We start from the raw sequence: 15,571 nt of genomic DNA on the forward strand, positions 1-15,571 counted from the left end.
CTGGGAATGGGGAAAAAAATAGAAAGAGCAGTAACGAAAATCCAACCAAATATGGAGTGGAAATGAAGACTTTTTAGTGCATCCTTTTAATGGCTTTTACTAATTTATCCTACAATTTGAGTAGCAAATGTCTGTGACATAATATTATGCCAAGAGGTTTATTAATTTAAGCATAACAACAAACTGACATTTTAAAAATGCACTGTTATATGGCTTGAAGATAGGGAAACTAAAACGAAATGTAACAATATATAAAAAATGCTAAGATGAACTTGATTTGGCCCCATATACAGTATGTTTGTAATTTCTTTTTGTTTTACATTTTCTGGTTAATTTAATGCCAATGGGGATGAAGAAATGATAAGACGCATGTTACAGAGGCAGGTGCTGTGCAAACCGCAGGGCATCATACAGCTCTTCATTGCACCTAACTGCATACCTATGACAGCATCACAAACAGCTCAGCATCACAGGCACAGATGTGGGTATCTGTTCAATTGCCTGGCATTTGGCAGAGGAACGCAGGATAACAGTGGAGAGAGATCTGGTTCATACCTTCATGCTGTTTAATGTGAGGTCTGTGGTTAGTTACATTTACACCATCTTTGATTTGATTTGATAAAAGGTTGACGCCTCTGGCTTTGCATGTATAACAAAACCTGGTTGGGTAAAACTGTAGGGTCATTGGTGGCTTAGTTGTCTCTGGCTTGATACAAAGTTCAGCATGAGGCAAAAGGGGATCAAGGAAATAATGTAGCAGTGGGATATGACTATTTTTCATTGGTTATCCCTGCAGTGGGGGCTGGTACTCGAGCATAGGTAGCCTCTTCATATTATAGAAACTTTGCATGGTCTCATTGAGACACAGAACACACTAGAGTAATCTAACACCTGCAGATTAGACTACTTTAATGTGTTCAGCACTGGGGCTTGATAGGTTGAGATGATTTGGAAACTGAAGTTAGAGCACAATTTGGAAGCCCACTTATTGTGAATAGAATTATATTTGAATTAATATCCTCCTCCAAAGGGAGCTGTGCAGATATGGGCACATGATCTGACGCCCACTGGAGTCAAGGAAAAAGACTCTCGATGACTTAATTGGGCTTTTGCTCAAGCAGATAGTGAGGGGGTGGGGAGGAATATGGAGTCACTGTATGAGAGTCTCTAGCCTCTGTGGGGACCCAAGTAGAGAGGGATCATATTTAAACACGAGCCACATACACAAAATAAGGAGCCAGAGCTGAATCTTCCCAAAATTCAGTTGTGTTAGGATCTGAGGTTTTGCTTTGGGACAACTTCTAATGAAGCCACTGAGACTTTATCAATTCCCCTAAATACTCTGTGGTATGTTTAGTAGTCCAGTATCAAACATTGTTGTAAATATGTAAAATTGAACCACAATTGTCAAATAAATGAACAAGGTACATTTTATGATGCACTGTCTTTTCATCATCATAATGCTCCCTTCATGCATTCATTTGCAAAATTCAATCATTCTAAATGGGTCTCCCAGGCATTAGCGTGAAGTAGTGAGGTTCTACAGTATCTCACTAGGCAACATGTGATATTCCAGTAGTTTAAACAAGAATCACATCTGAAGTTCCTCTTTAAATCATCTTGAAAAATAAAGGCATTATACTTAAAAGTATATTGCCAGATTTAGCTATTATTTATTATTATTCTTTACTTCTTTATATTTTTCTTTTATACAAAGTCCACATTCAAATGGAATGATCTTGGGGGAAGTTCTGTGGCCTGTGTTATACAGGAGGTCAGACTAGATGATCACAATGGTTCCTTCTGGCCTCAGAATCTATGAATGAATCTATGAAAGAACTGGGTGAATTTGACAATCCATCCATTTCAAAACACAAGTACATAGGAAACATAGCTTTAACATTGACCAAGAGGAGCAGCATTTCTTCCTCCCACACAACCATACATCATTTGATCACCAATCATCTGACCAATACAGCTTAAAACCACCACTATATTTTCCAACAGATATAACCCACTTTCTTCTTCCTCAGCTCCGCACAATGCCTGCTCAGGCAGATGCGCTTAGCTGGATTGCTACTCTTAATGACATTATTACTTATACTTACTTATTATTTATACTTACATTATTACTTATACTTATTATTCTAGTTCTAGAAATGCATCTATTAGAGTTTGTAAATTTTCAGTCACAAATCAAATCATACAGCCAGTGTTAAGCTGTACCCTTTACTCAGTACATCAACCCACAGTCAGAATGGAATCTCATTGCAATGTAGTGTAAGTTGGATTTTTCAGCAACAAGCAATATGCATTTAATTTTATCTTATTCCATTTCATGTAAAACATGCTGTCATAAATATAAAGGGAAGGGTAAAGACCTTTAAAATCCCTCCTGGCCAGAGGAAAAACCCTTTCACCTGTAAAGGGTTAAGAAGCTAAGGCAACCTCACTGGCACCTGACCAAAATGACCAATGAGGAGACAAGATATTTTCAAAGCTGGAGGGGGGGGGAACAAAGGTTCTCTCTCTCTGTGATGCTTTTGCCGGGAACAGAAAGGAATGGAGTCTTAGAACTTAGTAAGTAATCTAGCTAGATATGCGTTTGATTCTGTTTTGTTTAAATGGCTGATAAAATAGCTGTGCTGAATGGAATGTATATTCCTGTTTTTGTGTCTTTTTGTAACTTAAGGTTTTGCCTAGAGGGATTCTCTATGTTTTGAATCTAATTACCCTGTAAGGTATTTACCATCCTGATTTTAGAGAGGTGATTCTTTGAATTTTTCTTCTATTAAAACTCTTCTTTTAAGAACCTGATTGCTTTTTCATTGTTCTTAAGATCCAAGGGTTTGGGTCTGTGTTCACCTATGCAAATTGGTGAGGATTTTTATCAAGCCTTCCCCAGGAAAGGGGGTGTAGGGTTTGGGGAGGGCTTTGGGGGGAAAGACGTTTCCAAGCAGGCTCTTTCCCGGTTATATATCTGTTAGACGCTTGGTGGTGGCAGCAATAAAGTCCAAGGGAAAAGGGAAAATACTTTGTACCTTGGGGAAGTTTTAAGCTAAGCTGGTAAAAATAAGTTTAGGAGGTTTTCATGCAGGTCCTCACATCTGTACCCTAGAGTTCAGAGTGGGGAAGGAACCTTGACACATGCTAATTAATTTTAATTTTTTGGTATAATGTGCTGTTTAGAATGGTTTACACAATGATTGTGAAGTAAAGTCAAAGATACAGTAGTGAAGCAAATGTTTGAAGTCTGCAGAATTAAGCAGACAACATAGCTAAAAAGAGATTGGTCCATATGAAAATACATTAAGAAATGCATAACCTTAACAATGACATCAACAAAGTTCAGAGTAAAAAAGGCTGCTAAATAAATCTGAGAAATCAAAGTGATTGGCACATTCACAACACATTTTTCTTAGGGATACCAGAGACTGGTTCCTTGACAATTGTTTACTAGCAGCTTTTAAGACACAAACAGCTGTGAGTGACAACAATCTGTCTCAAAACTTGCCCAGGTTCATGGCAGAGAGTTGCAAACTCTGACCCCTACTGAGAAAGGTATCATACTTGCAGGCAGTCAAAACTGATTGAAAACCAGCTGAATCTGTTAGAATACCCCATGCCATTGAACACTTGAGGCTTGTCAATGGTTATTCATAATCTACAGTCCATTATCTGCTATCACTGATGCTCTAAGGTAGCACTGTTAAGTGTTATTAATATGCAGATACCTATGCTGAAATAATAATTCGTACTCTATCAGTCAGTTAGATTCAGAGGATTGACCAGCACTGCTACAGGTGAAAAATTTAGCAATCCCTCTCATCTGTGTGTCAGCATTTTGTATTCTGTCTAACAAAATGCAGAAAAAATAAACAGCAAGATTGCATACTAGTGGCAATACACTGCCTAATCCACCAGCATCGATATTGAAGAATTATGATTGGATAGCCACATTTGTAATTACTTTACATGAGCAGGCACTGTGATTGCAAACCATGATGGGTGGTCCAAATTTGGTGGTATTGTTTCTGTTATCTAATGATTGGGGTTGGCCAGGAAATTTACTTCCTTGATTATACTTAGCTTAATCAAATCTGATTTGAGCATCTTGATCTGGCACAAACATTACTGAAACCTTTTGAAATGACAAGACAGTAGAAAACTTCTCTCATTCTTTTAAATCTTAAATTTGGCAATTTCTGGAAAGACCAAGGAATCAGGACAACTACCAGGAATGCCCAAGCAATGTGAACTCTTCTAATGAGCAGTATCATGACTACAGCCTGAGGGCTTGTTTAGAAGAGGGAAATTTGTGTCAGTGTAATTAAACACATAGATGTAGTTATGCTGGTGCAAATTTCCATTCCATTTGCTAAAATTTGGGAAGCTTTTGGGATTCAACAGCATTTTCAAGAAATAAATATTTCCAAAAATAAATCATACGACAGTCTTCGGTTTTTTTCATACGTTGCCTGATATCTCAGGAACTTGTTTCAGGTCACCTCACATGTCTCCATTTTTCATATGACATTCAGTTTATTTATCGTCAGAGAATCATGACCTTTGGTTTATAAAATGTTTGTTCAAGATGTATTTCAACACCACATAAAATTTGCTTGGTGTTTACCAGGAACAAACATCTTATGAGCGTAGGCACAATCAGAGCTGTTCTTTGGCTCAGAATGAACATTAAGGTCACTTGCTCAGTGTTTTGAGATTGTATCTGAATGCGTTTAAGGTGTTAGAAGTGGTCCTCCACTCCAAAAAACTTGAATCTTAGTTGCAACCTGGGACTAGCATTCCCAGCACACACAGGTTTATTTTTGAAGTACTTTTGCCTTTTGTATGACTATTTTGCCACCTTAATTTTCTCACCACTCTCATCCTTTTTGTATTCTGAAAATATGCTCCTTTTACCCAAATACTCAATTGACAAGTTGTACAATCCCAATCAGCAACATTTTGAAATGGAAAACCTGACTGTATTTTAACAATTCCTATTTCCAGACAAGGTTAGCCACTCTCTAAAGGTATTTTTGTGACATCCACAGTTACAGCACCAAGATACATTTCAATAAATAGTTCTTCTAAGGATGTATGTTCTCCTTGATTTGTAATCACTTTCTGGGATATAATATTTCAGAGCTTTGAAGAAGCTTTATTAACCACAGCCATTCCTTTGCAATTCTGTGCCTCTTACTAAATGCTATGGCTCTATAATGCTGCTAAGAACTGATTGCTGAAACTGTTGTCAAGACAGAAATGAGTATTCATAATAGATTAAAATTTTATTGGAGAAAACAGCTATATACAAATTAGGCTTCTGTCTTTTGAGTCTTAAGAGGTTATTAAAGTGAGGCTCCCAGCTATTTAATTTAATTTGTAGAAGCACTGGCCTGACTTCTTCACTGCCTTTAAGCAGTTATCTATTTTTGGCTTCCTCATCAATGCCTATCTACTTGCTATGTCTACAGATCAAACTCAGTTGCGCTGCAGAGTGAATGCTTCCAAGGCGAAATGATTGACTCCTAAGCCTCCGATTTTTTCACAAGAAAGGCTTTATTCACCAATATTTCACTTGAACATATATGCATCTTCCTTTATACTGAAAAGGCTCTGCACTGATGGAAAGATTTAGCATATGCACAGTATTCATCGTCAAGAACAAGAAGTTGTGAACCAACACTGATTCAGGGATTATCCCACTTCATATTTGAAATAAGACCACAGGGATAGAATATTTTTGACTACAGAGGGTAACTGCAAAACTTCTTTTTATTGGCTCATTAATATACACCATGCCAATACACTTATTAATATAACGTCATGGAATTAGTGAAAAGCCATTTTGATTCTCAGTCACTTACAGATTTCCATGAGGGCTGCAATTTCTGCTATTTGATTTCATCCCATTACTTTTTCTTTGTAAAGTTTGTGAAGCATCAGTTTGGTTTTATTTTTCAATTACATTAACATTTATTTATTTAATTTATTTATTTATTTTATTGACAATGCTACAAAAGCACCTTGTCATCCCAATCAAGAGCAGGTCCCACTGTACTGCGATAAAAAAACCTATTTGAAGACACAGTCCCTGCCCCAAAGAGTTTACAACTTAAAATGGCGTAAAGAGCACTTTTCAGGTAAGACAATTTTAGTATGTTTTAAAATGTATTAAATGCCTTTGGATAGCTCAAAAATGGTTTTCTTTTAAATCCTCAGACTTAACATGTATATAATTTTGAGTGCAGAGTGTGAACTTTGCCTTGTTTGAAGAAATTTGGATTTAAATTATTAAAACTAAGAATACTGAAATCAACCAGAATCAAAACCGTGCTATAAGCAACTCTTCAGTTACAGAGATTGAGGTTTAGAATCCATGGCACTGCTCTTACAATCAGGTCTGGGCAGACCCATATATATATTGGGCTCTGCATTGGCTCAGGGAGTCCACCTATAAGTTTCTGATTGCAGATGTGGGCTCAAACGTGGACATGAATTTCACACCTTGTCCTTTTCTCTATAATTGGGCAAAACTAAGCCCAATCCCAAAACATCCCTGATATTTTAAGTATTTGAAAATCAATCTGAATGTTGCTATTTCATTGGAGGCATTCAAAAAATAACACTCTGAGCACATGCAGGACATTAATTTCCTTAACTTTCGAGTCTTGCACTTGTGGTCTTTGTGGTTTAAGCAATGACGATCTGCAGCCCTTCTTATTTGTCCTATGAGTTGAGCCTCTAAATAATCTAGAATTGTACTAAGCTCCTGGTGAATGCAGCCCAATATTCTTTTCCTGCAACAATAATCTTCCTTTGCTTAATAAACTTGACACCTGCACAGCAGTTTATAAAATGTTTAAGCTAATGCTACAGTAGAACAAACTCAAATAATGATACTGCAAATGCATAATGATAAGCGCATTTTGGTATGAATAAATTATGGGAGTCACGGTGAGCTCCAAATGAAGGCCCTTTTGAAAGAAGATGGCCAAATCTTATCTGAGCTAAGAAGGTTTGTGTTGTGTTACTACTTGGGTAAGTGACCGTGTGAACATACGCTGTTGATTCCCTGTGACAGCAATGGGGACCCTTAATTATACAGGGCCAGATTTTGCCCTTACCTACATTGAGCACACCACAACAAATCCCACTGAAGTCTATGTGACACTCAATGTGAGTGATGGCATCACAATCTGGCCTTAATACAGTACATCAGATGCTTTCGTTCTAACCTTTCGTACACATATTAAATGACTAAGAGCAGACTCTCCTTCAGTTCTACTTAGCCTAACTTCTATTGGATGGAAAGGTCTCATTTACAATTCTTTGCCAGAATGGGTATCTTATAAATACAAACAACCCATCACCCCTTAAAATCTATGAACCTTCTCTGCATTTGCTCTTTGTTCCCTTGTCTGCTTCTTTATAGCATAGTACTCATCAGAGAGCAATTTTTCTGCACGTCTGTATTGTATAGTAGATTGCACTTACTCTCAGCCTGTAGTAAGGGGCACTGTATAGTTATACTGCCTCAGGAGCAAAAGTGACTGAGAGTCATTGTTCCCTCTCAGGCTCCATCCTTGGTGCAGGGGGGAAATAATCTGCTAATGGTCTTGGCTCCACTGGCTGGCATATTGGAGGGCTTTTCTGCTGCCTCTTTCCTCCCTGATCACCTGCACAGGACCGGAGTAGTGACTCAGTGGAGGCTACTTCCTCTCATCCTGTGCTATTACCCACAGTGTGGTAATCCTTTCACGGGCATGGAGTGCGGCCAACAATCGTTCCATTCTCGTCTCTGTTTCTCTCATCTTCACATTTTTTGTTTTTAATTCTATAACTGCCACAATTTTTACCTGCAACTGACATTTTGATATTTATTAAAAAATAAAAAAACAGGGACAAGAGCATCACCATATTTCACATGTGGGTCACATCATGCCCTCTAGGTGAGGTGTTGTGGATGGAAATACATTCTATGCCTCAAAGAAACCCCTGGAGGGCCTTTGCTCTTCTGTGATATGTTTCCGATGATGTCTTTCTTGACTGGCTGCATGGAGGATAGGGACATATCACAGTCCTTCCGGACTCTCTTTAGAGCCCATCAATGCCCTTCTTTAATTGGCCAGAGGGGTAACTACTAAACAATATGATCCCTCAGGGGTTAATTGTGCTTGGACTTCTGTGCCCCTGATGGGTTTTTGCTTTAATCCCTCCCCCTCAATCATTTTTAATTGTACCAGCTAGAATTAAAACCTCCTTGAAAAACCTTGTGTACTTTATATTTTCTAGCATATTGATATTTCATTTCTAATACCCCCGCCCCAAAATGAATTTCCAAGCTTATAAATGAACCCTGAAACTCTTTCACAGCTAAACACAACCAGTGAACCAAGCAGTAGGAAATGAAAAAGACATCATGAAAATTACTCAGCTCCTTGGGATGAAAAGGGGCCAGCACTAATCATTGTCCAGTTAGTTTACACATGTTTCTTGCTATGTTGTTATTACTTCTGTCCTTTTTTAATGAAGCAAACATTAAAGTAATATTATTTCAGTTGAGGGTTGGTATCTATAGCTTATACCTTGTGATGTTAATTAAAAACATAATTTTTATGTACTTATCACAAAGGAAATATCATTTCATTAAAATCCAATTAGATTCAGACAATATCTGTAAAGACTACTGAATAACTGCTGTTTGAACATAGTCTGCTTTGTTCTATTTTCATTACCCGAATAAAAGCAACCACAACAAACAAACCAAAAGAAACGGATTTTTTTTTTTATTAATCTCTGAGGTTACAGATCCACTCGCATTTAGAATAGTGTTTTATGTGAAAAACATACCAAAGATTTCATGTTTCACAGACTGCAGCTCGGGTGACCTTATTTCAGACAATTCTTATTTTTCCCTCCCATTTTTATATAATAAAAATTTAAATACATTTATTTTAGTAGGACAGAATCTTCCCTAGAGACAATTTGTCTCTGCTACAATAGTTCAACACTCTTGCTGATAATGCAGGAGTATTGTAAAGTTTAGTGAATTAATGGCTATAACATAGTGAAATCCTTGGCTGAAAGGTGCTCTGTGAGTGGAAAGGATCATAATATCTTTAATTGGTCCTCCACTTTGTCTCGTTATAATTAGCCTCCTTCTACATGCCACATTGGTCATATTCTGCCATTTATTTGCTTGTAAAATTTCCACAGAATCCGTTTTGATTGTAAGTTGATGCAGGAGATGGTGTATAGACTCCTGTTTCTGTGTAGATAGTATTTGATGGGGTATAGGTCTTGATTATAGGAGAGTCAGTAATGCACGGATGGGGTCCATCACTCATCCTGCCAATGGGACAGAATGAATAAGCAACACCTAGAGGGAACTTACTGCAGGCCCTTGAAACTGGGGTCTTAAGACTGGGGTCTTATAGGCTGGCCTTAGGTTGGAAAAATTAAGTTCCCTAGCGTCAGCCTTCTGAGTCTCTTTTATTTAACCCAGATTGATTCTCCTCTGTATGTGTAAAGATTCTCTTGCTTCTGGTATCAAAAATAGGCAGTCTTAAGGGAGGGCAGAAGCATAGTGATGAGGTCAGAACTGTCTATGTCAAAAGGCTATTTCCTCTGATTCAGCATGTAGGAATGGGTGGCACAGGAAATAAGATGCCCACATAGGAATAACAGTCACAGCATTTCCTATCAAGCGTATCTATAATCACTGAGGCAGGAATGCTGATTCAAGAGGTTTGCAAAGAGAGGCACCGATGTTGATAAGAACTAAAACAAAATGGTTTTGTTTGTGCTAAATAACTGAAATTACATCCAAATAAAAATTGGAAGAAAGTCCCCAGAGATCAATATTGATGTCTTAGGGTTTGCAGACAACTAATAAAATATTTGTTTGATTCCTACCTTATCTGCACTCTAGAAAAATATAGTAATTTTGTGAGAGAATGAATTGTATTTCTATGATTAGAGTCATTGGGGAGAAGGAAAAGACTGCAGCTAACCTGTCACATCAGCACTGCATACCGTAAAATGAGATTTCCAGGTGACAAAGGCACCAGTTTAAGATGGTGAGGAACAAACTAACATGGTGGTAGACTATGGCCCAGTGGAGAGTGATCATCCATTCTAGGCCAGGGATTGTATGCAGGAACTGCAGCTTGAGAGAAAATGGTTGGGGGGGAAAGGAAGTCATGAAAATAATTGAAATAAGAGTTTTTGAAACCTCAGTGTCCATCCAGACAAATAGCGGAAAGGGGATGATTAAAGAAGAGCATATAATTTAATTCATAGGGGGGTTTCTGAAGCCAAAAGGGAAAAAACCAAATCAGCTTATAAATCTTACTACACTTTATTTGTGTATGGGTTTATTTTGGCTTCGATGACATTACAGTGCATGAAGGCAAAAGTAAGGCCTTCTACGCTGTGACAGTCTGTACCCCAAGTTCACCCCTTTTAGAGGATTATGGTAAATCTTGTACAAAGTATGCCTTGCGAGGTATCATTTGAAAACTCATGATCTGCAGATCATTATTGTCCTGGTAAAACATGCCTGGCAATACAAGTATCGTATATAAAGTTATAAGATTCCACTTTGTGATATTACTGGGACATGTCCCAACATGTTCTGGAGGGCAGTCACAAACCAGTTCCCCAGAGACAAAAGGTTAGCCAATGTGCCAGGTGCCAATGCGATCAAATGGACCATCCCCTGATTAAGTGGCCACTCTTCAGCAGGAGAGAGGATGTAAGCAAAAAATCTGCATTTTGACAAAGCATTTTGAGGTTCCTGTCCACACAAACTTTCTGTCTCCTGAACATCATCTGCAGATGATTCTTGCACAAGAGAAAGGGCTATAAGAGAGAACAAATGCCCCAAATTATCTCTTCCCCGCTTTCTCCCTGTGGCATCATCAACATCTGAAGAACAAAGGAAGCAGCATTGGACTGAGGAAGAGATCTTGACTGAAAGAGGTTCAGACAGCAAGACTGCTGGAACACATGGTGAGAGAGACCTTTGCTTTGTATTCACATACCTTGTTAAATTAGGTGTTAGTTGTGTTTTACCTTTTATTTCCTTGTAGTCAATGCTGACTTTGTAACTTCATAAAGTTGCAAGGCAGGCTTCCCCTATCTTGAACAGCCAGTGAACAGGGGGGTAGGGAGGCTACACATAGACAAAGTAACCATACTCTTTCCCCCCTCAGGTCCTCTTACCTCAGGGACGATCTCTTGCCCACATTCTCCACAACTTGTCATAGTTCTTGGGCTGCTCCCAGGAACCTCCTACTGTCTGGACACTAAAAAATCCTTAGGGCACCCCTAAGCATCTACCTAAGCAGGGGAATCTGTGATACAAAATTGAGTCAAACAGCCCTGTGTTTGAAGGGGCTGGGCCTCCTGGCTCCCATTCCCCTAGCCCCCTTAGTATAGTCCCATATTCCCTAACCCCAAACCGGGTAGAGGGTAGTGGCAGCAATTGCCGAATAGCTCACCTTGGGCCTGATTTGGGTCTTTAGGGTTCATATTTCCAAGCTTTTCTTCACAGCCATCATGGCTAGAAACTCTTTTTTTCTTTTTTTTGAGGGGTGAGGGAGACAGGGAGAGGAGATTCCAGTGTAACTAACAGACTACAGAAGCTGGATCTTTAAGAAAAACTTTAAGAAATATTGCTAGACTTGTGAGAAAATCATGAGAGTTGGCAACGCTGCTTGAATCAGGCACAACATTCTTAAGGGTTAAAGAAAAAAAGAGTGACTCATGGAGCTTTGCCTGGAGCCTTAAGGTTTGGGAGCAGGGAGAAAGGTGGTCTTCTTCCATTTCAGCACTTCAGAGTACAATCTGTGTCACACAGACGAACAATCTTGCCAAAATAGAAGCTGCTTTCTGTTCAAAGGATGCAGCTTTCTAATCACTTCTACTGAGAGAGAGGGACCCCCAGAGCAACTGAAAACATGGGCGGAAACGCTGCAATCCATGGTCCACAATAGTGTTGAAGAAAAGGTGGTGGTCAGGTCATGGGAGAGACAATTAGGATATCCCTCATTTTACTCAGTATTAAAAAATCCTATACAACAAATTCCTCCCTAACAACTTTCCTCTCCAGAATAAAATGGAATACAGAGCTTGATCCTAGCCTGTCTAAAGAGAATTGGTCATATATTTGCCATAGTGTTCTAATGACATCAGAAACTAGCTCTAATTTATTAAGTTATATACACAAAACTGTCCAAACAAAATTAAAAACATTAAGCCTTAAAAACAAGAAAACTCAGGATCAATGATACTACTTGCTTCTGTAGGTGTTACCGTACATTGTAAAACCACCCATTGCCTGCGAACTCCTAAACTACCCAGGCTCAAGAGGAAAAGAGTCTCAACCTTAGCTCTGATTGTCCTACTTTTCTAGATTTCAATCACTGCCTTACTTCTAAAACTTCTTTTCTGCTTTTCTAACTGCAGTTTTGGAACGTCCGAGTCAGTGTGTTAGATGCCTGCAGAACTATCTGTTAAGATAATTTTTGAAATATATATTCTCTCTGTTGTAATAGCTGCAAAGAAGCTTGAATAAATTAACTGAGTAAATAAGTTTTCGATGTTTAGAACACACACTCTCTGTGTTATGGAGCCAAATAGCATGAAATCAATATTTAGGCATCCTTTTTAATACAATCAATGCTTTAGTCAAATGGTTTCTTTAGTATCATAATACAAAGAAGAGAGTTGACACTCACGTTTTTGGAGCCTTTCTGCATTAGCATATTGATATATAGTATTGAGATGTACTGTAGAACTGTTAGTATGGATTTGCAAATTAAGGCCCCAGTGGTGCCTATTAGGTAAAACTCTCCACTGCAGAGTGGAAAGGAGATAGCTGCACCACAGTAGACACAGGGAGGAAGAATGCCTGTGGAATTCCCAGACACACAGAGGGTTGGGCACCCACTACAACCTACCCCTTTTGTATTGAAACTTATTATTCCCTGTCAGGCAGGCTGGCTCCTCTGGCCAGGGAACAGGGGAACAGAGCCATGGCCTTGCCTCTGCCCTGCTATGGGGCACCATGGATTATTATTATTTATACATTCCTGTTATTGCAGGAGTGCCTAGAGCTCTCCTAGGGATTAGGAAAGGAGCAGTCTCTGCACTCTCAGAGCACAAAGGCTATGATCCTGTCTGGTTGCTCTTACATTCCTCCTGCACTGCAAGTCTGTTTGCCTGGCCTTTGCGATCTGGCCCGCCCACAATTAGATGGAGAGTTTCTCTGCGCGTGTACTAACTAATGTTCCTATACAACATTAAAGAATGTTGACCTGATTTTGGGAGGTGCCGAGCAACCACTGCTTCCAATGAAGTGATCCTATGTCTATATCAATCTGGCTACAAACAAACAAGGTGTTCACTTCACACTGTGGACTAATGGCCTGCAAAATGTCAAGGTAAATAATGAAGCTGTGTTTGAGTTACAGCAACGCAAAAGGAAACGTCTAAAAGTAGGGGGAAACTGCTACTTTTTGCTCTCGTAAATTTAAAATGTCCAAGCCAATTTGTGTGTGTAAAGATTTATAGATCATTTGTTTACAGGCTGAGACCTTGTATGCTAAAGTTTCAGCCCAGCATGAATTTTTATGACCAAGTTTTAAGCCCGGGAAAATAGGAAGATACAATAGAAATGCTGACAGTCTTCTTATCACAGAGGCAGTAGCAGATGCTGCTATAATAATCCATGCTCCTATAGTCAGAGTCTACTTTTTTTTATACCCTTTAGAAGTGGTAAATAATATTGGGACAAAATGAGTTGGGATACTTAGGAGTCACTGTAGCAAAGAGAATCAGAACAACAAAAGCACTCTCACTGATGAAATTGGAAATGTTTTTTTTTAATTAACACTTCTAATTAGAATTTAACATCTCACTAGCTTCGTATGGGATTTTTCGCTTCCTTAACCTCACGGAAACCTATCTATTGGCTCTAAATAGGCAGTCACTTACCATGCACCACTTGAGGATTTCAATTAATCCCAAATCCTCTAACTTTGGTGTGTGAACTTGCATTTTTCTTTGCATGCCATTCCTTAGTGCTTCAATTTTCTTACCAAGAACCTTCTCAACAGGTTTTTTTCTTTCTTTTCTTCCTGATTCTCTCTAATTTTTTTAAAGACCGTGGCATTTTATGGGACAGTGCAACATATATGCAGTAGCTGATAAGATCTGCTTTGCATATCTCTGGGGAACCATATGACTATAGACACTTCTCAAAGTCTAGCACCCAACCAGCCCTGTGTTCATCTGAAGTCCCTGTTTGAAGAGGAAAAATTCAAAATGGCTGAAGGTGGCTTGATTAGATCAATAAAAAAGAACCAATATTTTTTTAAGAAATCATGTTTTCTACTGTTTGTATGTTAAACCATTTAAAATGAAGTATTTGGTTAAAGTCATCCTTACCAAGTGTTAGAGACCCAGAACCACCAGGAAGAATGTCGTGTTAGATATAATTGCTTTTGTGATTTCTGTACTGATTTATCCCCAGCCTCAATCCATTTTAACATCTAGCAGAGAACAATCAAACATTTTACCGCCAAAATGGGAACCTTAAACAGCTCCTAACTTTTTTTTTAATAGCCGTAAAAGTGAAAATTTAAGTTGTTCAGGGTAGAATTTATTGAATATTGGCAGCTGTGCCCATGATGAAAAAAAGGTTTTGAAGATGTGGGATAGGTTCTAGCTCCAGAGGTCCAGGATGGAGTGGAAATTTTTTAATCTATAACGTTAATAATTTACCTTCCCAACAGGTTCATTCCTTGTGTTCAAATCTCTCATTAGTCCTTCCCATATCTGAGTTACTGTTAGATTCTCCACTGCTTTTTACAGTTGTAACCAAAGCAGTCTCTTTCAGTGGGTTCAAACTAGAAAGGTCTGTGATACTGCTGTATATTTACACTTGGAAGGATTTGATTTTTATCAGTAAATGTCAATAAATATCAATTTAATCATACATACACAAACCGACAATAAATATTTCAATTGATAATAAGCAAAATGTACAGATAGGCAAAGTAAGAAAAATGCTGCTTGAGAATGTGTTAGTCTGATTTAAGGATATTTACTTTGTATATCTTGGCAGGTGATGTTGACGTTTGTTGTTTTAACATTTATAAAGCTTTAACTTTTTGAATCTCAATGTATCCTGTCATTAAATAATTATTCTCTAACTCCCCCATCGTCTGACTCCCCACAACTGTGAAAATTTAAAATCAATAAAAAGTGAAAAAGCTTAAAACTCATAATTTTACACAACTGTGATAATGTAAAATCAACACAAATAAAAATGCTTAAAAATAAGCATCACTATTGTCTATCAAAATTATATATTAAAAAAAATCAAATTCTGCCAAGCCTATGCGCACTACGCATTCTGTACATCTTATTGGTTCAGCAATAGTTTTGAACATGGCTTTGCAATTTATTCAGTTGATAAGAGTGTGCCCATGGTGGTATTAAATAATACTATTACTAGTTTTATTAGTCAGGGCACTGTGGTTCTTCTGCATTT

This window comes from Natator depressus, chromosome 1 (assembly GCF_965152275.1).
Source record: "Natator depressus isolate rNatDep1 chromosome 1, rNatDep2.hap1, whole genome shotgun sequence".
Lineage (NCBI taxonomy): Eukaryota > Metazoa > Chordata > Testudines > Cheloniidae > Natator > Natator depressus.